The sequence below is a fragment of the Anoplopoma fimbria genome, chromosome 7, assembly GCF_027596085.1.
Source record: "Anoplopoma fimbria isolate UVic2021 breed Golden Eagle Sablefish chromosome 7, Afim_UVic_2022, whole genome shotgun sequence".
NCBI lineage: Eukaryota > Metazoa > Chordata > Actinopteri > Perciformes > Anoplopomatidae > Anoplopoma > Anoplopoma fimbria.
Genome location: NC_072455.1, coordinates 9,174,325 through 9,197,304, shown reverse-complemented (window position 1 = coordinate 9,197,304; position 22,980 = coordinate 9,174,325). Strand labels below are relative to the sequence as shown.

General features: G+C 39.6%; 1 protein-coding gene across 1 annotated transcript in view; it reads left to right on the top strand.

The window, feature by feature from the left end:
* The first annotated feature begins 742 nt into the window (after positions 1-742).
* Positions 743-22,980, top strand: part of apba1a (amyloid beta (A4) precursor protein-binding, family A, member 1a) — a 48,556-nt gene continuing 26,318 nt past the window's right edge. Inside the window, exons 1-2 of the mRNA XM_054601664.1 lie at positions 743-813; positions 17,522-17,562. The gene's annotated coding sequence lies outside the window, so the exon portion shown is untranslated. The remainder of the gene's footprint in view (positions 814-17,521; positions 17,563-22,980) is intronic.

The following is a 22,980-nucleotide window of genomic DNA, read 5'->3' as shown; positions in this document are numbered from 1 at the left end:
TTTTCATATTGAAATGCTATTTAATCACCCTCAATTTCAGTGACTGGAAGGGCACTAAGATCATCCCCTCAGACAATTTCTGGGAATTTCTACGATTACACATATTGCACATGTTGGATGCTGAGGGCTGACTGAAATGTTTTTCTGAAATCTGAACGTTTTAGGCCAAATAAATTGAAAAAATAATACTTAATTTAACATGGTTTGGTATTTTTTAATCAGTATCAGATACCTGACAATGTGGAGATTTGAAAAATCATTTAGACCATAATGTTGGGAGAAGAAAATTTGAATTGGACTTTAATTACTTATTGGTAAATGGGTAAAATATGTTTTTTAAACATTTTTCTATTTGTAAAAGTAATGCAAAATAAAACTGCCGCACAAAGAAAAGAAAATATTAAAAATAAATACAATAAATATAAAATAAAAAGTGAAATAAAGCCTTATGATAATATTTTTTTTAAATAAAGAGTTCAATGAGATTATTTCATTATTTATATGGTTTTACGGGATTATTTCATAGCCATGATTAATGTATTTTTTAGTCATATAGATTTCCTGTATTCTGAAGCTTTTCAGCCCTCAGACGAATGCAAAGTGCTGCAAACGGCTCTAGAGCCGTCTTTAACAGTCCGACGGAGATGTGACGGCGGGGGAAGGAGGGGCTGGGAGGCTGACACACACACACACACACACACACACACACACACACACACACACACACACACACACACTACAGGGAAGATGGAGGATGGTGTGGCAGCGGCGGAGCGGACCTCCAGCCCGCAGCAACATCGCTGCTGAAAGCAGGTGAGTTCGCCCCTCGTTTGGACTCAAACACCCGCTCGCCGTTAGCCGACAGCTCTAAACGCGACACGGTGACACGGAGCGGGCGAACACGGCTCCGTAGCGGCTGCGTTGTGAGCTGGTCGGGGGGGAGTCGGCGTATTGTGTCGCCGCTCGGTTTGTTGACTGGTTGAGGAGTGGCTACGGGGGGGAAAAGATAACGGCGCGTTTTTCAGAGCAAATGCCGTACCGGGATTTTCAGAAGGAAGTAAACGCAGCGCCGGTTGTATAGAGGGCTTTGTGCCGGGTTGACACGAGTGAAAACGGCCCATGAGAGGCCCTGTTGTTGGCAGGTGCGGAGTCCCAGTAGGGGAAAACCACAACCCGGTCTACACTCTGGCCTGGTCTTGATGCTTTGGGTTTTGTTTCTCACAAAAACCGGACCGCAGCTCTGCCTCCATCACCTCGTGTGTGATGCAGAAGTCTAAATCAGAGCCATTCTGCGGAGGAGGCTGCTGCTGCTGTTGTTGTTGTTGACAGAGATGCTGCAGGTTGATGGTTGTGCAGTCTGGGCTGCAGCACCGATCGTGCAACAGGGAGACCGGGTTTATCACATCCTGAAACTATACTGGAAAGACCATATGCTGCCTTCAAGTCCAACTGAAATCACATTTAGGCAAACCCCCTTTTTTTTTTGCAATCAAAAGGATTTTTAAATTATTTTTTATTGTTGAGCGTTTTTCAAAGGAAAAATAAAAGGTTTGGGAGCCCTTATTCCCAGCCCCTCAAACACCAATGGTTGGTCAGTGCTCCTCCAGAGTCTGATACCGACGCACCGAGGCAACCCCCAACCTGCGTCACTATTGGGTGGTTAGAGTAGCTGACCTAGTACGAGCGAATATAGTTGGAATATAGAGGAAATAGCTCACACAGGGCAGGCTTGAGAGGAGGTTGACGGGTCAAACAAACACAGGGGATTCTGGGAGACTGCTCGTCAGTCTGTGACATTTTGTCAATGAGTTGCACAAATTTGTCACATGCTGGACATGTGTCTTCAGTGGTCAAATTAACGTGGACCACGCTCTTTTCAAAAGTGGTTTTGTTAACCTAAACCTAACTTCCTGTGGAGACGAAAAGACATTCAGCATGTAATGAGTGGAAACTGACAGGCCGTCCCTGCCACATCCAAAACTGATGATAGAGGGGTTCTTAGAGCTTCAGAGTCTGAAGTCTGAGTCTGATTGACAGCGGCTGGCAAACTAGCATTCAGGGGTACGTTGATTCAATGTTTTAGGTGCTGCAGCTGAGCAGCCAGTTAGCTACCTGGCCTACAAACTAAGATGTTAACTTCACTTTTTGTGCAGTTAACGTCCGGTGAATGTTTATTAGGTCGCATGTTCAAAAAGCTTAGAGAAGGAGACTTTAGCAGGAAAACTAATGCTGGTTGTTGAGTCTGTGGCTCTTCTTTCTGGCTTTGAAGGCAGTTTCCAGTTTTGGTTCTCAGTTCTGGTCCTGGAGTAGCTGTACATTCTATCATCTTGATAATTGCACTTAGATGTCACGTTACAGTGAGATTGGTCGCTATAGCTTAGCGCTGATTGGGCCTTTTTCACAGAAGATATATTTTGATATATCATAGCAGGAAGAAGCAAATCAAATGAAGGATGGCTGCTTCACTTTCAGGGTCCTGGTATTGTGCACTGTCATGGCTTATCATTTGTAGCATCTGTGCTTTTCCTACTTTGACAAGTCAGAATGTCTGCTATGATGAGGGATTTATTTAGTGAACCCTGGACACCAGAGTCTGACCCGCCACACCAGCTCACAAACTAGACTATACATCAACCAAACGTTAACTACACACTGTTCATATAAAACTGTAACAAATGGAATGATGATCTGCAGAATGGCGTGAAAAGCCATACGCTGGTAATGTGGAAGATAAATTGTACGGTCGCTCTCGTCCTCCCATTACTGGTGATCAGATGGGGAAGCTAAATCAATCAGTGTGGTTAAAGCAGCCGGTTCTTAGGCAGCAGGAACCAAACTGAATGTGGAGGCTGAATATGCCGTGTCATCAAGTATAACTCTGCACAGATCTCATCGTTTTGAGTCACTCTCGTAGCAAAAAATCTGAGTTTGCAATTGAGCTTATTTTTATTTTAGGATACATTTTGTTAATGCATTGAAGTCAATGGCATTTATTAAATATATGACATCAGTTAAGAACTTGCAAATGTTGACAAATACTGTCTGTGGAAGCCTCCCGACAGAAACAATACGTTCTGTGTCGTAACCTGGGGCCAGATGCATGAAACTCTGGATAAGATAGACAAAATATATACACATTTGTTAGGTTTATATAGCTACACTAGTGCACAATTCATTTTTTTATATTAAATCCCAATCGTTGTGGAACTGGTGCCCATGTGCTACATCCTCATTTCCCACTCCCACAGTTGCAAGAATGGACGTAGAAACACCGTCAGACAACCGTTTGCATATCGACCCTTGTGTCTGCTCCACCTCTCATTAGACGTGTCGATGAGATGAACTGCAAAGCAGGCATGTGATTTAACAGATTGCGTTGCATCTGCAAGGTTCTCCAGCAGCACCGGAGCAGCTGTCAATACGCACGCCGATGGTTTATTTATAGCACCCGTACCACCGATTAATCCCATGTACCTGTAAACCATTATAGCAGTCATGGACGTCAGAAGGATGAGGATCAGTAACAACCTATAGTGCTCATATTGAAACAGACCTTATAAAAGTGCCTCAAAATTAAAAATAGATGTTCCAATTAAAATATTTTGAATATATATATAAAAATGCTCGCTCATGGATGATTTGAAACTATGTTTTTGAAATGCGCCCTTGACATTTGCTCATCAACATGGAAGAGGTAATGATGAGCGGTACATAAGAATGTGATAAACTGAATCAAAGCAGCCTCACAGCAGTTCATTGTTGAAGTAACTAAACTCTTAATTTAATGCTACGCCCATTATTTAACCCCCTCATGGCACTCTCAGCCTGTGATACAGCCATAGCTCCTCAATGAATAGGCTATTCATTCAGGGGGCTGATGAGACTCTTGGTGGCACTCTCCATCGGTTAACCAATGATATGAGCCCTTGCAAGTCCTAACTAGGCTCATGAATATGAAAGGCTAGTGTATATTCTGTTTGTTTTTACTAGAGTAAATGAAAAGAATCAGATGACCTGTTAATCCCACCTAAATGCATTTATTTGGTCTCATTTATAAAATATTTAACATGTTTTCAATGACAAATGCTTGAAACATAGTTTTAATTTTTCTAGTCCATTGGAAATGGCTGTTTTACCTATTCAAGATGATGCGGAAATGGCAGTAAAAAATGGTCAGGAACTTCATTTACACACCAATTGGCAATTCTCACAATTCATACATATGTCCTGTTGTGAATTGCAGTGAGTTTGTAATTTTTTTGAATAGTGGTTCCCCAGAAAACCCAGCTTTCGGCCCAATCAAAGCTCCCACTTCTTGTTTGCCACCTGCTGAGGAAAATAAAGGGAGTTGGCCCCGAATTTAGCGACAACTTCGGCCGAGGATCACCTAAGGTGGACTGACCTTTTAAGGTGGACTGACCTTTAAGGTGGACCAGCTATTCCCATTTTTAAGTGGCTCTTCCGGGGGTTTACACCATCATATACTGTAGAACCCTGTCAAATATCATGACTGTAAGAAAAGACAGAGCTTTTTCAATGGCTCCCTTCCATTCCACATACTTTGAGTGCAACATTAAGTCAAAATAAAAATTCAGTGGACTGGAAGGATTTTAGTTTTTTGGCTGACACCAGCTTGGTTTGTAGCGGTGCTATCTTGGATTTTAGTTGTCGCCAGCTTGGTTTTTAGCCTTCTCAAGCTTGGTATTTTGTAAGTACATCCAAACACTTAATGAGACATTCTTAGGCAAGATGTTACGATTAACTTTCATAAACCAAGACAAAAACAACTCACGCACTCTGTAACTCTCGCAAACTGTAAATCACATTTTTACTCTATACGGACCATAATTTACTAAATGAACATCATGCTGTATTGAAGAAAACTTTAAATTGGGACCATAAACTCATGTTTACAATGTTTACTGAGGGAATAAATCAAGAGAGATGGAAAAAAGAAAGAATGCACGTAAAGGGCACTTCCCCATTGGCTTACCTCTGCAGAGCCGGAGGTTCCCCTTGGGCTGAACATTAGTTCATATGGGAACATACCATGAGAAAGTAAAACATTTTTTTGAGGTGATGAAAATGGTGACACAACCACAGCCCACTGCTCCTGACAAATGTGAGGTGATGGATGGATGAAGAGCAGTGAATCCAGGAATGCCCAAGGCTCCAGGAGCTGCTACCCCTGTCATATCACACGGTCTATGCGGATTAATGTCACAGAGTGTGGTGAGTCTTTACCTGCTTGTCTCTGCTTCTATTTAAACACGCACAGAACTTGTCTTGCTCACACAAGCCTCCCCTGATGGCCTGATGAATCTGCATGTTGACAGCCCAAAAATCTCTATTTAAATCTATTCATTCAATATTTAAGTGCAGAGTACATGAGCAGAAGACCAGGGATCTGCAACGCTAAGATGTATCTCAGCTCGGCTACAGCTCTGAAGTGTTTTGTATTGTACACGGTTTCGCAGTAAAATGCCCTTTTTTTTTTTTAAATCTGTTTATTCTTTTTTTTTTTTTTTTTTTTTTTTTTAAACTGTTTTCCGGTGCGCGTAGCTGCGAAGTGTGACCATATATGTTTTCAGGAGAACTGGATCCCGCATTCAAAGATCGTGCTGCATACATTCCTGTGAAAGATGGAATGAAATAATCATTATCATACAGCTCTTATAAACTTTCCAAATACTTCGTCATGGAATTAATCAAATTCCGATGCTAAAAAGAGGCGTTTCAGAGTGGTTGTGACATTCATCATAACACATTTACAGTCAATATTTGATGGAGTGACTAACTTACCCAGAGTTCATGGCAAATCTGTCCTACTTAAGATTGGTAAAGAACAAAACCACTTTGGGCAACAGATGAAGTCTGAGTAGGGTGGAGTATATGTTCGATCCAAGTGTACTCTATCTTTGTGAAACCTACAGTAAAAGAGAGGTATTCGCGCTGAGTAGAGTTGGGTCGATTTCCGTTTTTACCGAGATTACACCGGGATGATTTTATGCAAACGAACTGAACCGACAACATCATGACACGTTCTAGCAAATTAAAATGAGCCTACATCATCAGCCTGTGCCGACGGCGTCAATACAACTTGTGCTGCATTGAGAATATGACAAGGTGATTAAAATAACGTTTGTTTATAAACGGACTATCGAACTAGTAGTGTCTTGACAGGCCATGCAGGATTTACTGCCGAGCCGGTGCTGTCAACATGAAGGAGATCAAACTTTGGTAGGGCTGGTAGAGGGGGAAGATATGCACGGAGCACCTCCTGTTTGTTGAGTAGAACGTTTGTGATTCACAAGCCCAGTGGCCCACCTTAACGTTAGCAAGTGTATGTGACGTGGCAGTAAATTCAGTGTTTGTACAGTTTATTTGTCGGTGAATGAATGCTACCATTGCTCAAAACCCAAGTCAAACTCACTGGTCCGTTTTCGTGTCCCGAAGTGTACGTTTCGTGATGTGTTACGTTTTACCAACTTACTGTAAGCCCAACTGTGAGGAAGTTCCTAAAGCTAAACCCAATGTTAAATTGTTTCCCTGCAGGCAGCATGTTCTTTTTTTGTTGTGTATCTTTCCATCTGATATGATGATAGAATTCCCCCTCTTTGTTTGCCTTCATCTGAACCTCATCACCTAACTGCTTCGACATAACGGACAGTTGACCTTTCTGCCAACAGTTTCCTCATCTTTGTTGTTAATAATGAGCCCTGACCGTCACTGTCACTTTCACTCTTTCTCCTATTAATTATTCTCCCGTTCTCTTGCCATCAGAGGGCTTCTGTAAGCCAACTCCAACCTTTTATTGAGCTAACTTTCGAGTAACGTTAGCCAGAGCTAGCAAAATGCCCCAATCACTAGAAGATCCACAACATCAGGGATCTACATAGTACTAAATATTTGTTTTAAACTGTATAAAATTGGAAGGGTGCTGAAAAGGATGGACGTCAATAGGAGCAGCCTTTAACACACAACAAAGCTAATTTACATTTTACGTCTGTTTTTTTAAAAAAAAGCACAATTTCCTTTTTTTCTCTCCTAAAGCACTGCTTCACTTTTTGTCCCTTCTTAATAAAACGGCACATTGTTTTTTCTGTAAATTGTCTATTTCCAAAGCATTTGTAAGTAATGCAGTTAAGATGGAAAAAAAATATGAATTTGAGGGGTGCTCCTTATTTTGCTGGTGCCTCTAAATTTTTTAGCACGGACCGCCAGTGCTTCTAATGGAATGGAATGAGAAAACAGTCTGGAGCCACGAATATATTTAATAATAATAAATGCCACTTACTGAATTTTTCATGTCAGTTAGAGCTCTTTATACTTCTTAAAACAACGTGCTGAATTGGGAATGATGTAGGAAAGCCTTTGTGTTTACTGCTTTGTTGGATGTCCGTAGCAGACCGCTTCACCGCTGCCCACCAGCTTTATTTCCATCCCGCCCGTCTCAGGCCCTTTGTGTCTGTGTCAGTGGACAGCAACTGTGGCAGCCTGCAGTCCACTGCCCGCTGAGACTAAAGGAGGATAAAATAAAGTGGACATTTTGGCAGACCTGGGAAAAGGAGCCCCTCGCAACCGGCAAATGGCATCTCTATTTGCTCGGGACAGTTCCTGCTGGTGTGTGTGTGTGTGTGTGTGTAGTATGTGTGTGTCAGTGAGCAAGAGCCTTCCCCCCCAGTGGGGATACTCTTTGGCAAATGCATGTAGAAATGGTAAAAGGCTGAATCCATTTGATGATGTAAATTTCTGCCTCCTTGAGCATTTGAGACAGCCCGAGACGACTAGTTCACCTTTTTAAAAGGTGAACTAGTCGTCATTCTGTGGTGGTCAGTTTTTTATTTTTCATTTTTTTTGCTATGGAATCATGATGCAGCCCATTAGACAAGCTGTTCATTTAGAAAGTGAAACCGACTTGACAGATTTGAGTGGATGCATATGCATCTGCTTTAGTCAGCATTTTTTTGTGGTGCAAAACTTGTTGATCTCAGCTTGGGGAGACTGACGGCGGTATACAGGATAACATTGATATATTAGCATATTTTTCTTTCTCATGAGAAAACTGCAGTTCACTGTATGAAGATATGTTTTATTTCTCTCTACTCTGGATTGACTATAAATACACAGCCAGCAGTTTATCCATTTTGCAAATCATAGATAGGTTGAATATGGATGCTTTTTATGATATTAAGGAATATGGATATAATTAGAAAGGGGTATTTTTTGCATTCAAAGTGACATATTGAGACTTTCACCCAGGAGACCACTGTTCATGTGTCCGTATGTAACCTTGTGTTAGTTAAATTTACACAAGAAAGTCAGCTTCGGGCCGCTGTGTATTTATTCAATGTAGTTACGCTGTTGCATTGTTATTTTAACACAGTTATTTTCTAACATTAACCAAGTAGTTTTCTTGCCTAAACCTAACCAATCGTTACGCAATGTTAACTGCATGGCATTGTGTGTTTCTATAAGTGTGATATGAAGATAATATGGAACTTATTTATGTACCGTACTTTTTGTTTGGAAACATTGACATGCAGTGCAGCCAGTGGTTTGCAGAAACATTCAATTCAAACATATATTTTGCCTTTTAAGGCCCTTTTTGCCAAATTAGATTTTCTCTCTCCACTTGGGTAGAACTTACATACAACTAAATCATTCCTATCTATATTCTGAAGGTTTTAACAGAGTTTGTTCATATATCATTCATAGCAAGATGTATAGATATTATACTTAAAACATGGCAAATAGTTTTTGTTATTGCTGTTTATTTATGGAGAGATACAAAGAGATATCCAATAATTCCTCAGTAAAAACCTTAGACTCCAATATGTCAACAAAATGCAACAATAATGTTCTACCTGGCTATATCCAATGTTCGGAATTCTGTTTTGGAAATGTGTGCAAATTAGCACATATTTTGATATATATAAGAGAATGCAGTATTTGCATATTTAAACATATTTTCTTAAAAACTATCTTAATGTAAGTAATCAGCTAAGGACAGTTCCCCTGTAGTGTTTTTTTTCCTTTAACTGAGCACACCTGAAATAGGGATGCAGAGTGAAATGTCATTGCACAGAAAAATTGTGTGCAATGAGTTTGCACAATATAGATTTGTGAACATTCAATTTTCCGATTTTGCCATTTATACCGTGTAAACTATCCCTATAATAGTAGAACTATAATAGTATAAGACTATTTTGTGCAATACAATGATCAGGTCTGAATTATGGTAATATTGGATTATTATTAGATTTTTGCATTATTGTGATAAAGTACTTTGATTGGCCAATAATTTAACTGCTGGATAGGCTAATAGCAGATGTTCCTGTCTGGTTAATTTGTCAATTAATAATAATATAATATAATTTCCACGGATATTATTAACATGACAGATGAGTGAAACACATTGTTCCAAAATATACTGAAATCCAACTTGTATTGGAACAGAGTCTGAGCTGAAATTGGGGCAGGAGCTCAGGTCTCCATACAGCCTATTGCATTGCTGTCAGCCTGTCTGCTGCACGGTGCGGATGATTGTTATTACATTCACTGTTCAGCCACCCACGGCTCCTGACTGCAGTCAGTGTGTAAATCAGACACTTCTAAACCAACTCCTGTGAAAAAAACCGGAGGGGAGACTTGAAAAATGCTGTGGGGACATTCAGACGCCTCAGCCCTATTTTGCATTTTCAATGTTTTATGACCTCATGTTTTATTAACTCGTAGAAATGCATTATGAATATGTTTATTTGATATATTGCAAACTATATAGAGAACGGTAGGTTCATTCAGTGTGATGTAAATCTGGTTTCTACAATGTCTTGTTCAATCAGTCGAATGAACACAAAGAGGCACTTTCAATGTTGGAGACTCTGCTCCTGTGTAATAATCATTTGTTTGTCAGTTTGACAATTTTAATAAAGTCTGGTGAAAGCAGTCATCACACTGAAAGCCATGCATTTCCCACATGCAGCAGTCTGCCAGTACAGCAGGTAATACTTCTGTATCTCTTGCCAGAGGACAGCAGGGTGAACAGGTTGTGGCTGGGATGGGTATTGTCTTTTTAATATTTGCAGGCACCTCTTGTCACCAATTTCTCTTATAATCGGTAGATGGGTACCAATGATGTTCTGGGTGGTTTTGATCATCCCTTGCAGAGCCCTCCTTTCCTGGGCCATGGACATCCCATGCCAGTTAATTACATTGCCAGTCAGGATGCTTTTTATTGTTCCTCTGTAAAACTTTCCTTAAACAAAACAGCTTTTTTGAGCTTTTTTCATCAGGATTGAGACTTGATTAGATGACCATGTTAAGTTCTCTGTGTTTCATGTCGAGGGTATGCAGTTATGGGTGTACAACGTGAACATGAGGGGGCTGAGCACACATCCCTGGGGTGCTCATGTGTAGAATAGAGGCCGATTGTCTTACCTAGGCGTACAAATCAAGAGAGGAACAATTCATAATCCGTAGTACATGGATACTCAATTTACTGTTGGCTTTATGTGTCTTTCTCCGCCTTGTTGCGGTGGGAAGCCAGTGACAGCCCTTCTTTCTGCACAAGTGACTCCCATTGATTGATTAGGGCTCCTACACAAAGGGCTGTGCGAAGGGGATGGGAGGATGAAGTTTTTTTCTCCCTTTATTGCTTAAATCCTGTTGCATCTTGTAGAGTCGACTGTGGGCCGATGCTCCTGCACGCCAGGGCCACTCCCATTCCATCATTTATTTACAGGAGTGCAAACATTTCAATCAGTGACCTTTTTCTCAGAGCATCTTCTCTGTACTCATGGCAATCAGCACAAACATCATAAGGTTGTTTCAGCTCTGATATCCTGCTTAACATCTCCGGTATTTCCTGTAAAGCCCCCGTCGGTCGGTCTTTCCTCCGCAGCCCTCCTGCTGATTCACGATAAGAGGGGGTGTAAATGGAGGAAACACAGCACCAGCACATGAAATGAAAATGATCAAGATAAATATGGGTCCTCATGCTCTGGCCTATTCTAGGTTGCTGTGTTTTTGTTGGCTTCCGACTAATTAATATCCTCAAGTCAGAACCTAATCATAGACTCTCTACCCCCCTTCTTACCCCCTTCTTACCTCCCTTCTTATCTCCCACACCACTTCGTATGTTGAATAATGTGAGACACTAGTTTTTAAGAAAGCTGACTTATTTGACATGAGGTCTTTGTTAGTGCTGTGGAAAACAAATAGTATTGGGATATAATGTATATACATAATATAGAGCATCTAACACTATAGTGGCAGCCTGCACTATAGCGTTAGATGCTGCAGAGCCCAAGCCCTGTTGTTGTCTTTCATCAGTTACACACCCAAAGGGAAGCGTTCATGGACAGCTGTGGACACCATGGACACATAGTTCTGTTTATACTGTCAACTTGGAGGACGCGATCCACACGTGTAAGAAATCTGCTTTCAAATTTTATTTGGAACAACAGGAAGCCAAGACTTAGACTCTCTCTTTTATATTTGCCTTATGATAGGGGAGGGTTACAACTACCAAACTTACAGTGGTACTACTGGTCTGCACAATTGAGGGCTGCAATGTTTTGGTTTTCTAAAGTGGATGCTCAGCCCTGGTTACAAATTGAATTGTTGTCTTCAAAGGGTTTGATGCTGGATAGCTTTTTATACTCTGCTCCCCTTAAGAAACTAAGAAAAAACACAGTTAATCCCTTTGTGAAAAATACCATTGTTGTCTGGCATGAAGTGCATAAATATCTGGGAGATTTCCCAGTGTTGTCCTGTTTCTCACCTATTTGGGGCAATGAACACTTTAGCCCGGCTAAGAATGACATGGGGTTTAAAGCATGGCTAAGCAAGGGCATAGTTAAACTACTAGATCTCTATAAGGACAACACTCTAATGTCGTTTGACGAGCTGAAAGCCAAATATGACGTACCACAGAAACACTTCTTTAAGTATTTACAACTTAGAAGTTTTATTCTGAAATGCTTGAAGAATTCAATGCAACAACCTCCAATGTCCACACTGGAGATATTTTCTACAAAAACTTGTTTCAGCAAAGGGCTGGTTACTCAATTATATAATATATTGGTGGAAAACCATAAAGACAACTCTGAAAGTAAGAGGACATTTTAGTGGAAGATTGGGGTATAATATGTTCAAAGGTACATACACAAACCATTAACACACGTCTGAGATTAATACAATATAATTGGATAATGAGAACGTACATCACCCCTGTGAAGTTAAACAAATTTGATCCTAATATTCCTGACCGATGCTATAAGTGTAATATTCATCAAGGGACTTTATATCACTGTTTGTGGGAATGTGAGGAGATTCAAAGATTTTGGAGATCGGTGATACAATATATTTCTCAAATTACCTCTTCTCCAATACCTCTAAGTCCTACGCTCTGTATATTAAGCATGTATCCAGTCAATTGTTCTCTTTCTAATGGAGAAAGAAAAATGGTTGACCTATGTCTACTACAGGCCAGGCGCTCAATCGCTCTGTGTTGGAAGAATGTTCGTTGCCCCTCTTTAGGCCACTGGCTGAAAAACTTAACATCAGGTTTGGCTCTTGAGAAACTTATATAGTTAGGAAGAAAGCTTCTCAGTTTTACAATATCTGGGAGATGTTTTTGGAATTTGTTAAAAATGGTGACATTGAAGAGGCATTGGAAATATGAAGTTACTAATCTGATGGGAGGAATGTGTGCTGTACTATGCTCCATGTTTGTGACTGTATTTTATTTACGTTATTTTCATTTATTTATTTATTTCAACTAAATTAATATTTTCATTGTTAATCTTGGTCCTTCTTGAATTTATGTTTTAACTCATAATTTAGCCATTATTTATTTCCAAGTGATATTTGTATTATTCATTGTTATTTTATATACTGCCATATGTTCAGGTTTGGGGAAGGGTCATTTATGTATGTAAATTGTGTTAAATGTATAAAACCAATAAATATATGTTTAAAAAAAAAAAAAAAGAAGAAAGCTGTGCTACCACTTGAGGTGTAGCAACCAAACGGACAAGACTTTCCACATTGCACGTTTCACTTTGCATCACTCACAATCTGAACGTCTGCAACTATTGAACATCCAGTGATGAGCATTACGTTCTTGCAGGCGTTTTTTGTCTCACGAACTGAGCTGGCTGCAGGTTGAAGTGAAAGAGTACGGGGGCCAATCACACCGGGACGTGTTTCAACGGAGACGGTTGCTTTAAAAACGCACCTTGGCAAAGCGAGTCGGGCAAAACAGCTGATGAGCTGGTGGAGCATGTGCAACCAGGCGAACAATTGAAAATAACGGGAGGTAAAAAAGATTCAATGCAGAAATCGAGCATTTCTGTTGCTCTGCAGTTGAATGAGAAGGAGGGGAAAATTATATAGTTCATCAATGTCTATTCCAACCACATCTACCGGCAGCAATACAGGAAGTCAGTGGTCAAGGAGTAAAGCCTGCCTTTTGCTTGACTTGATTAGCTGCCTCTACCATTTGTGATATTGACAAGCGGTGCGACAGAAAAATTGAGAATATTTAAACTTTTATGCGCGTTTTAAAAACCGTGTGAAAGGCGTTGAAAAATTTGGTATCATAGCAAAACAATGTCTATGGCCACGCGTTTCTAGCCTTTCGCCTCGGTGTGATTGGCCACTTAGTATTCTCCTGGTTCATTCACAACTAACTGTCCAGTTTTGCAAAATTGTTACCTTAACATCAAGAAATAATTGATAGTGAGAAAAGATGCAGCTTTCCCAAAAATTGGCGGCATCAATGCTGTTTATTTGACATTGGGTGATGGTGAGGTCTCGTATGATGGATTTAGAAAACTGAACCGGCGTTGACAAAGTATAGGTCAACTACGCTGCGTGAATCTTTTACCTCATTCATAAGAGAAAGCGTTGTAGACTGGTTTTCAAATCATTATCAGAGAAAGGAAGACCACCTGTCCACAAAAAATAAAAATTCACTCACATTAACAAAAAGACTACCATTCAAAGAGAATCATTTAGATATGGCACTCCATGTCGGGACAAAACGGCTCCAAATATTGAGGCATTAAACAACACACAGCGATGACCACTGGGGAGAATATAAAAGACAAATTGGAAGATACCAAAATAGTTCATTGCACTGAAGATGGATAAAATCAACAAAGGAGATGAAGTGCAAATAGTCACCTTGACACTCTCATCATCAGTCTTATAGCAGGAGGTAAAGGGCAGGCAGCGGCAGCCAAGGTGGTGGAGGTGGGAGAGCGATGCTGCGCCCTCGAGAGGTCACCTCCTCATCTGACCTCCCACAGAGAGCAATTACCCAGTGGTTTCCATGACAACCAGCGGTCCTGCCGCCGCCTGTGCTCTGAGACTGAGAGGGGGTGGAGAGCCAGCCTTCTAATAATACATTTTCTTGTGCTGAACGTCACCAGAATTGCCATTACGTGTTACGCCAGCATGGCTTAACATGATTAAGTAGAGCTGCATAGTAATGTATGTCGGTCATATTGGGAATATATAAATACAACATGACTTCACACCATTCATTGACCCTTCGCTATGCCAAATTAGCACATTAGCATAGCATTAACTAGCGTCACCACTTCTATGCTATGCTAGCTACTGAAGATTTACTGAATGAGCACACATGCGACTTCTACATATGTAATGATTGTAACAGGGAATAAAGACTAACCAGGCTTTACATGTACGTTCATTTTATTACCTTCTGTCTCGATCTCCAGGTGATGTGGTGATTCATTTTTACACTTTGATCTGTAGACTTAAAGTCTATCGTTATCCTATAACTTGTTGTCGCTGCTCAATCAGTTTGACTTCCTGATATATCTTTCAATCATATATTGTAGACCGTTCTGTCCACTGTTTCAGTTTCTCAAAAATGTAATAGTACTTATTCAGGGAGTGCAGTTAGTAACAGTGTGGGCTCCACAGTGGCTCCGACAGCTTGACAAAGTTGCCATGGGTGGGTGGGGCTTAGTGATGTGTCAGTTAACTGAAGTAGTCCACAAGACATACAGTGAAAACCAAAGCTAACTTTTCGCGTAGGAGAGATTAGATACACAGTCAATGCAAAGACGTGAATAGACGTGAATTTGCATCGGTTGATTGGCACTCTGTATCTCTGTAGTTTAGCTGTTATGGTATCGGGGGGGGAATAACAGATTTCATCCTTAATAGCACACATCACAAGCTGTGTTGTTGTAATCTCTCATTCAGAGCCGAGCTGCTATAGCAACGCTGTGTTCATAGGTCAGCTGAAATATAGAAGGCTCATCTCTTTTAAAGGGTGAAATTATTTTTGAAACGTTTATACCGTAACCTTTAGATAACGTTTAGGGAACTTTCCCCAGAGATTCAGTGAAGGTTATAAAAAACTAACCTGGGAACGTCCCTAGAATGTTTTTTAAAGATTTTTCAAATATAATTAAATGGGCAGATTTTAGAGACCGTTTCCATGGAGGTGACCTGTTTGTTTGGTAAGGATGTGAAAGTTGATCAGTCAACCCATTTCTGTTTCCAAGATGATAAATGATGATAAATAATTGATGTGAGAACGTCATTCAATGAAATATACTCTTCTGGATTCCTTAATATGTGGTACCACTGAGCATTGGAGCTCCTCTCCGGAGCTAGTTTTATTTGAACTAATGGGTCAAACTTCAAAACAGAATACTCTTGATGGTTTTTCTGGGCAATACGGAGAAAATCAATATCACAATATTTATGACCAAATGCCTCAACATCCATATTGTGACCATAATGTGGAGTTGACCAGTGGTGTTTTCATAAAATATTTACACAAGATTTTTCATAATCAACGTTATAATAAAGACTACGCAAATAATAGAACAGTTAGAACAGTCTTGTAAATTCAGAAAATGACCTACTATAATGTAGCCTTAATGCCTTAACAGAAAATACAACACTAATGCCATGTTATGATATGATGATATCCATAATAATCTCTTGTCTCATTTAACGTTAATCACAATATTAATCTAACATTGATACATATCCCGGCCTTAGACAAAGCCTGGGATATTTAATAAATACTTATTCAACTTAAGCAAGTTTTGACTTTAGGCTTTTTGGTGTTTATCCATAGTAATAATAATAGTTCAAAACGATGTAAAATTCAAAAATAGTGTTCTAAATTGTATTACATCTGTTTTTGACTTTGACTTATTTTAGTTTTTAAGTTAAATTACCTAACAAACATACTGATTTTAAGCCAAAGAACGATGAATTACTAAACCTCACCAAGGAGTTTTGTTGCGTTTTTGTATTGTTTCAATTTACATTTTATTAAAAACATTTTCCCCGAAACGTAATTGAGAATAAAGTTTGGTTGAATGGGAATTTCGTAGGATACGGAGATGAAACAATCATAAGCAGGACCATTTGGCTGAGCACAATATTATTTCTTGACAGTAGCATTCGATTGATTATAACGTATTCAAAAAAATACCATATGTGTCTTTAAATCTGGAATAAGCATCGTTGATTTCCCGTGCAAGAGTGTGTCGACTAAAAGGAAAAAACACTGGAAATATTTGTGTAACACAGATATGTTAAAGGTAAATAGTGAAGACTCCTGAAGCCAACTAACTTCTTATCTTCTCCATGCAGAGGAAATCTGGGTTACAGCTCTCAGTAGAGTCAACATCCCTTTGACAAACTGAGATATATGTGTGTGTGTGTGTGTGTGTGTGTGTGTGTGTGTGTGTGTGTGTGTGTGTGTGTGTGTGTGTGTGTGTGTGTGTGTGTGTGTGTGTGTGTGTGTGTGTGTGTGTGTTGTGTGTGTCTTTGTTGCTGCAGAGAAGCATGTTAGATTGGCAACACTTTCTATGTTCCATGTTATAATGCTTTATAAACATCCTTATGATCCATTTTCATATGCTTAAAGCACTGTATAATCTTAGTTATAAGCAATCATACATGTCCGTAAGGCTTTATAACAATAATCATAAAATATTATAAAGCATTTTATAATGACTTGTAAGGTCAAGTTTAATTTGTAATTGCTGGTCACTGACTGACTTTTTTTTTTTTTTTTTTTTTTTTAAAGGATCATAGTGTTTTATACTTTCCATTGTTGTCGTCTATAATATTTTCATAATTTCTTATAATCACTGTTTGTCATCACTGTGTGCTTTAAGTGAAAAAATATGATTAAATATATGCAAGAACAACACACAAAATGTTGTAAATATTAATTTTTCTTTAAAATAAAGAAATTTATTTATGAAGCTATGATTAAAATGTATGATGAAAAAATTATAAAGTATTAGAACCTTTGTGAAGTCTAAAACACTATTACCATTGCAAAGCAAAGCATAATGAATATTTATGAATAATTATAACTATGAAAATGAAGTGCTATAAGTTGATTATAATGCATTATAGACTTGGGTGTGTTACTTTTACATTTAATAGATTGTTATCTAAACTGCACGCAGGTTGTAATAATAATTCTTCTTCTCTGTTACAGATTGGACAAATCTAAAAACTACGTTTACCTGATAACAAAAGGTAAGTGAGTTCCCCTTAAACATACCGGAGTTCAACGCCACTTGGCTGTGTTTGTGTTCCTTTAAAGATGAACTGTATAAATAAAATAGATTATAAAAAACAAGGGTAGGGTTTACTATGCGTCCAGGCTGCACATGGACTATCCACGCCGGCCGTCAGGGACATGGACAGTATCAATTGGCCTTTAGAAAGATTTTCCATTCATGATATAGAATTTGTCCTTTTAATCTTTAAAAAATCACATGATATTATAGTCAGAGAAAGAAGAAAAGGGTGTTTCATCAATAAAATTGGTTATTGTAATTTCCATTCAGTCACATCTGAGACTGAAAATCTCAGTGCGTCAAGTGGAAACTATTATTTGATGTAAGATAAAGTTATTTCATTTCCACTTTTCCCAAAAACATTTTGGCCACTGACTAATTTCCAAAAACTGACACGTTCTAATCATCAATGTGGATTATTGAATAATGAGTTTACAAACACATGAAATGAATGTGAGCAGTGAAGTACGTTTACACACTGGTTTACAGAGAACATGCAGAGACTGTGCTGGCGAAGGTTTCTGTGCACACAAAGAGCATAAACAGTAAGTTCAAATACAAACTCCTCCCCATAGACAGTCATTAAGGAGCCGACTGACAGCTGATCCAGCTGTGTCTCATCAGGTACTAATTTATCTTCAGGTTACAGTTAAGAGGAAAGGATGCGTCATTTCTCTAAAAACTGTTTTCTGCTCCTCTTTCCCCGTATTTTTTCATTGCATCGCTACTCACATCTTAAATAGCAGGGGCCTAGACGCAAGGGAAAGTAAGTGGATACAATTAAGGGAATTGGTATGTACCTGGTATACACATATTGAGGGTCCACAAACATGTGCATTTCATTACTCATAAAACATTTGCAAAGTAGATTTTTATAAAAGGTCATCTTCCCTGAATTTGTTGGCTGCTGATAGGTGGAATAGTGTGAACCACTGGCAGGAATATGTAATTTGCCTCGTGCATGTTTCAGCCATAAACTGTATATAAGAAGTGGACTTAGTCACTGTGACGTCACTCGTTGGACATTTCGGTCCCCGCCAGCTTGGTTTTCTGCAGCCGCCATCTTATTTTTATTTTCAACCAGAATTTACACCATAGGGTGGATAAAGAAAAAACGAATACTGTATAGGGCGACAAAATATTGCAATTAACTTTCACAAAAGGGTTTAAATTGTAAGAAGTAAACATAGACAACTCCCAGACCCGACAACGCAGTTGTAGCGATCTGTCAGTCAGTGTGTAGCTCCGCCCTAAAGCATACTCTGCTTTATGGTCTATTTGACTCTAAATGGACCATCATTTACTAAATGAACATCATGCTGTATTGAAGAAGACTTGAAACTAGAGATTGAGACCATGAACTCATGTTTACTATGTTTACTGAGGGAATAAATCAAGAGAAAAGTAGAGTCATTTTCTCATAGACTTCTATACAACCAGAGGAGTCGCCATTAGAAAGATTGCATGTTTAAGGCACATCTGCATTGAACTTTTTAGCTTCGGGATGTAGTTAGATCCACCCTGTAATGTCTCTTCTGGTAACAAATGCCAAACTTGAGGCTTCAAGCGACAGTCGACAAATCAATGGATGACGTTGTGGTGACTATGTCTACTTATTATGTACATTCTGTTGGTAAAACTCCCCTCATATCAGCCCTCCAACAAACCAGAGGAAAACCTGAGGACATTCAATTCTAAATATAAAAAAACAAATGGAAAAAATTGTTAAATATTGCGATTTCAAAGGGAAAATTATTCTAAGTTTTGGACACACTAGTTCCAACAAACCCACTGTACACCAAACGGCAGACAGACACAGTTAGAAACTAGCTGTTGTACATAGTGGAGCATTTAGCAGCTAAAGAGACCAAAAGAGTGAATATTGGACTTGGAATATTGTTGTTTCTGGATTGTTCAGTAATAATAATAATAATAATAATAATAATAATAACAACTTTATTTATATAGCACCTTTTTAAAAACAAGGTTTACAAAGTGTTTTGACAGACCAGCCAGCAAGACAGTGCATAAGAAACAAAATGAAATAACAAGTGACAATCAAATAAACAAACAAAATAAATAAAATAATGAAATAAATCAAGTGATAATGGTAAAATATAGTAAACAAATATAATAATAATAATAATAATGGATTTTATTTATATAGCACACTTTAAAATACAAAGAAATCTCAAGGTGCTGCACAGGGTAGAACAATCACAATAATCAAATATAATAATAAAATGCTAAAAACAAACAAAAAATAAAATAAGAATTTAAATAAATGAATTAATTTAATCATAATGAAATCTAAGAATATCTATTAAAACTGAACAACCACCCAAACACAAGCAATCTAAATTACCAAGACCTTAGGGGAAGGCAGAGAGGAACAGGTGAGTTTTAAGATTTGATTTAAAAGCGGTGAGGGAGTCTAAGGCCCTGATCTTCTCCGGGAGCTTATTCCACAGGCGTGGCCCCAGTGAAGAGAAGGCACGATCTCCCATGGTAGCCAGCTTTGTCCGGGGAACCGCAAGGATGTTGGAGTTTCCTGACCTAAGTGTCTTGGATGTGGATTGAGGGGTGAGGAGGTAGGTTGGACCGGTACAGCTTATGGCCTTGAATACTAGGAGAAGTACTTTGAAAGTGATGCGTTGTTTTATGGGAAGCCAGTGGAGGGAGTGGAGGACTGGGGTGATGTGTTCTGATTTCCGTGTCCTGGTGAGAACCCGGGCGGCACTGTTTTGGACATATTGTAACCTCTGGATGGTTTTGGCTGGTAGACCTGCGAGCAGAGAGTTACAGTAGTCAATCCGAGAGCTGATAAATGCGTGCACCAACTTTTCTGCATCACGTTTGGGTAGTGAGGGTCTGAGCCTTGAGATGTTTCTCAGGTGGTAGAATGATGTTTGGCAGACAGATTTGATGTGCGCATCAAAGGACAATGATGAGTCCAGCTTGACGCCCAGGTTTGTGACCAGTGAGGAAAGAGGAATGGGGTGGCCATTGATGGTGATGTGGGTGAGACCGGCCTTTTTGTCTGATGGGGGTGCCAATGAGAATGGCTTCTGACTTGCTGCCATTTAGCTGTAGTGAGTTGCTGCTCATCCAGTGCTGGATGTCATCCAGGCATTTGGTAGCCCGGGATAGTGCCAGGTGTTTGTCAGGGTTAGTTTGCAGGTAAATTTGTGTGTCGTCAGCATACGAGTGGAATTTGATGTTATGGCTCCGTAGTATTTTTCCCAGGGGCAGCATGTATATTAAGAAGAGCAGGGGCCCCAGGACTGACCCCTGGGGGACACCGGAGGTAACGCATCTGATGCTGGAGGTGACTTTGCCAAGGGCAACATATTCCTGCCGTCCTGTGAGGTAAGAATGAAAGAAGTCCAGGGCAGTGCCTTTGATTCCCACCTCCTGGAGGCGCCGATACAGGATGCTATGGTCCACCGTGTCGAAAGCAGCGCTTAAGTCCAGCAAGATTAGCAAACTGGGGGATCCTGAGTCTGCTGCCCTTAGGAGGTCATTTACCTCCTAAGGGCAGCAGACTCAATATAAGATAAAATACCAAGACCAAATGAAAATGAACCAATAAAACGACGACATCACATAAAAGCCAATCTATAAAAATGTGTTTTAAGAAGTGATTTAAAAGAGATTACTGATTCTGCAAGCCTTATCTCCTCCGGTAGGTCATTGCAAGCCTTATCTCCTCCGGTAGGTCATTCCAAAGCCGAGGGGCCCTTCTGGCAAAAGCACGGTCGCCTTTGGTTTTCAGTTTCGACTTTGGAACAACCAGAAGGGCCCCACCTGAGGATCTAAGGCTGCGAGCTGGCTCATACGGGGTCAACATTTCTCCTATGTATGTCGGGGCCAGACCCAGACGTGCTTTAAAAGTGATCAGCAAAATCTTAAAATCAATTCTAAAACGAACAGGGAGCCAGTGAAGAGAAGCCAGGATTGGGGTGATGTGATGTCGTCTGTTACAACCAGTAAGAAGCCTAGCTGCGGAGTTCTGAACCAGTTCGAGGCGAGAGAGTGACTTGTGGTTAATGCCAGAGAGGAGGGAGTTACAGTAGTCCAGTCTTGAAAACACAAATGCATGTATGATTTTTTCCAGGTCTGGGGGAGTGAGGATAGGTTTTATTTTGGAAATGGTTCTGATTTGGAGGAAACAGGACTGGACTACTTTTGTGATGTGGGGTCTGAAAGTGAAGTCGGAATCAAATAGAACTCCTAAGTTCCTTGCCATGGATTTTATATTTAAAGACAGAGGACCAAGTGCATTTACAATAGGAGTGATGGGGTTTGGGGGACTAAATAAAATGATCTCAGATTTCGAATTATTTAGTTGAAGAAAGTTTTGAGCCATCCAACAGTTGATATCCTTAAGACAGTCCATAATAGCAGCTAGGCTTCTTGGGTCGTCGGGTTTCAGTGGAAGGTATATCTGTGTGTCGTCTGCATAACAATGAAAAGAGACATTATGACGTTTGATGATTTGACCTAAAATAGAACCTTGCGGAACACCACAGGTAATGTTAGAAGTAGAAGATGAGTAATTAGCTATGGTGACCGAGTGGGTTCTGTCAGTGAGGTAAGAATAAAACCAACTAAGTGCAGAGTCCTTGATGCCAACCCAGTTCTTAAGACGGTTGATTAAAATGGCATGGTCTACCGTGTCAAAGGCTGCACTTAGGTCCAAAAGGATTAAAATCGTCAGCTGCTAAAAGGAGGTCATTGGACACCTTGAGGAGGGCCGTTTCTGTACTGTGTAAAGCTCTAAAACCTGACTGAAACTTCTCAAACACATCACTAAGACACATAAAGGCTAGAAGTTGGATTGAAACAACTTTCTCTAAAACTTTTGATAAAAACGGAAGTTTAGAAATAGGCCTGAAATTGTTAAGAACCGAGGGATCAAGATTCGGTTTCTTTAAAAGTGGTTGGACCTCAGCATGTTTAAGACTGGATGGAATAGATCCTGTTGCTAACGAGCTATTAACAATCAATAAAATACTGGGCCCGACTGTGTCAATAACCTGTTTGAGAAATTTAGTTGGTATAAAATCAAGGCTGCACGTGGTTGATTTCATATGGGATATGGTTTCTGCTAAAGAGGAAAGCAATACAGGATTAAAACTGCTAAAATAACTTAGAATATCCCTACTAACATGTAAAACACGGTCTGGGGGACAAATTTGTTGCCTAATGTCCTGTACTCTGTTTGCAAAGAAATTAAAAAATTGCTCACATAGCTCTTGTGAGGCATCAGTGAAATGAGAAGGGGTGACCATTGAGTCAATTATTTTGAATAAAAGTCTTGGATTTGAGTGGTTTGCTGTAATTAAATTAGAGAAGAAGGACGTTCTTGCTT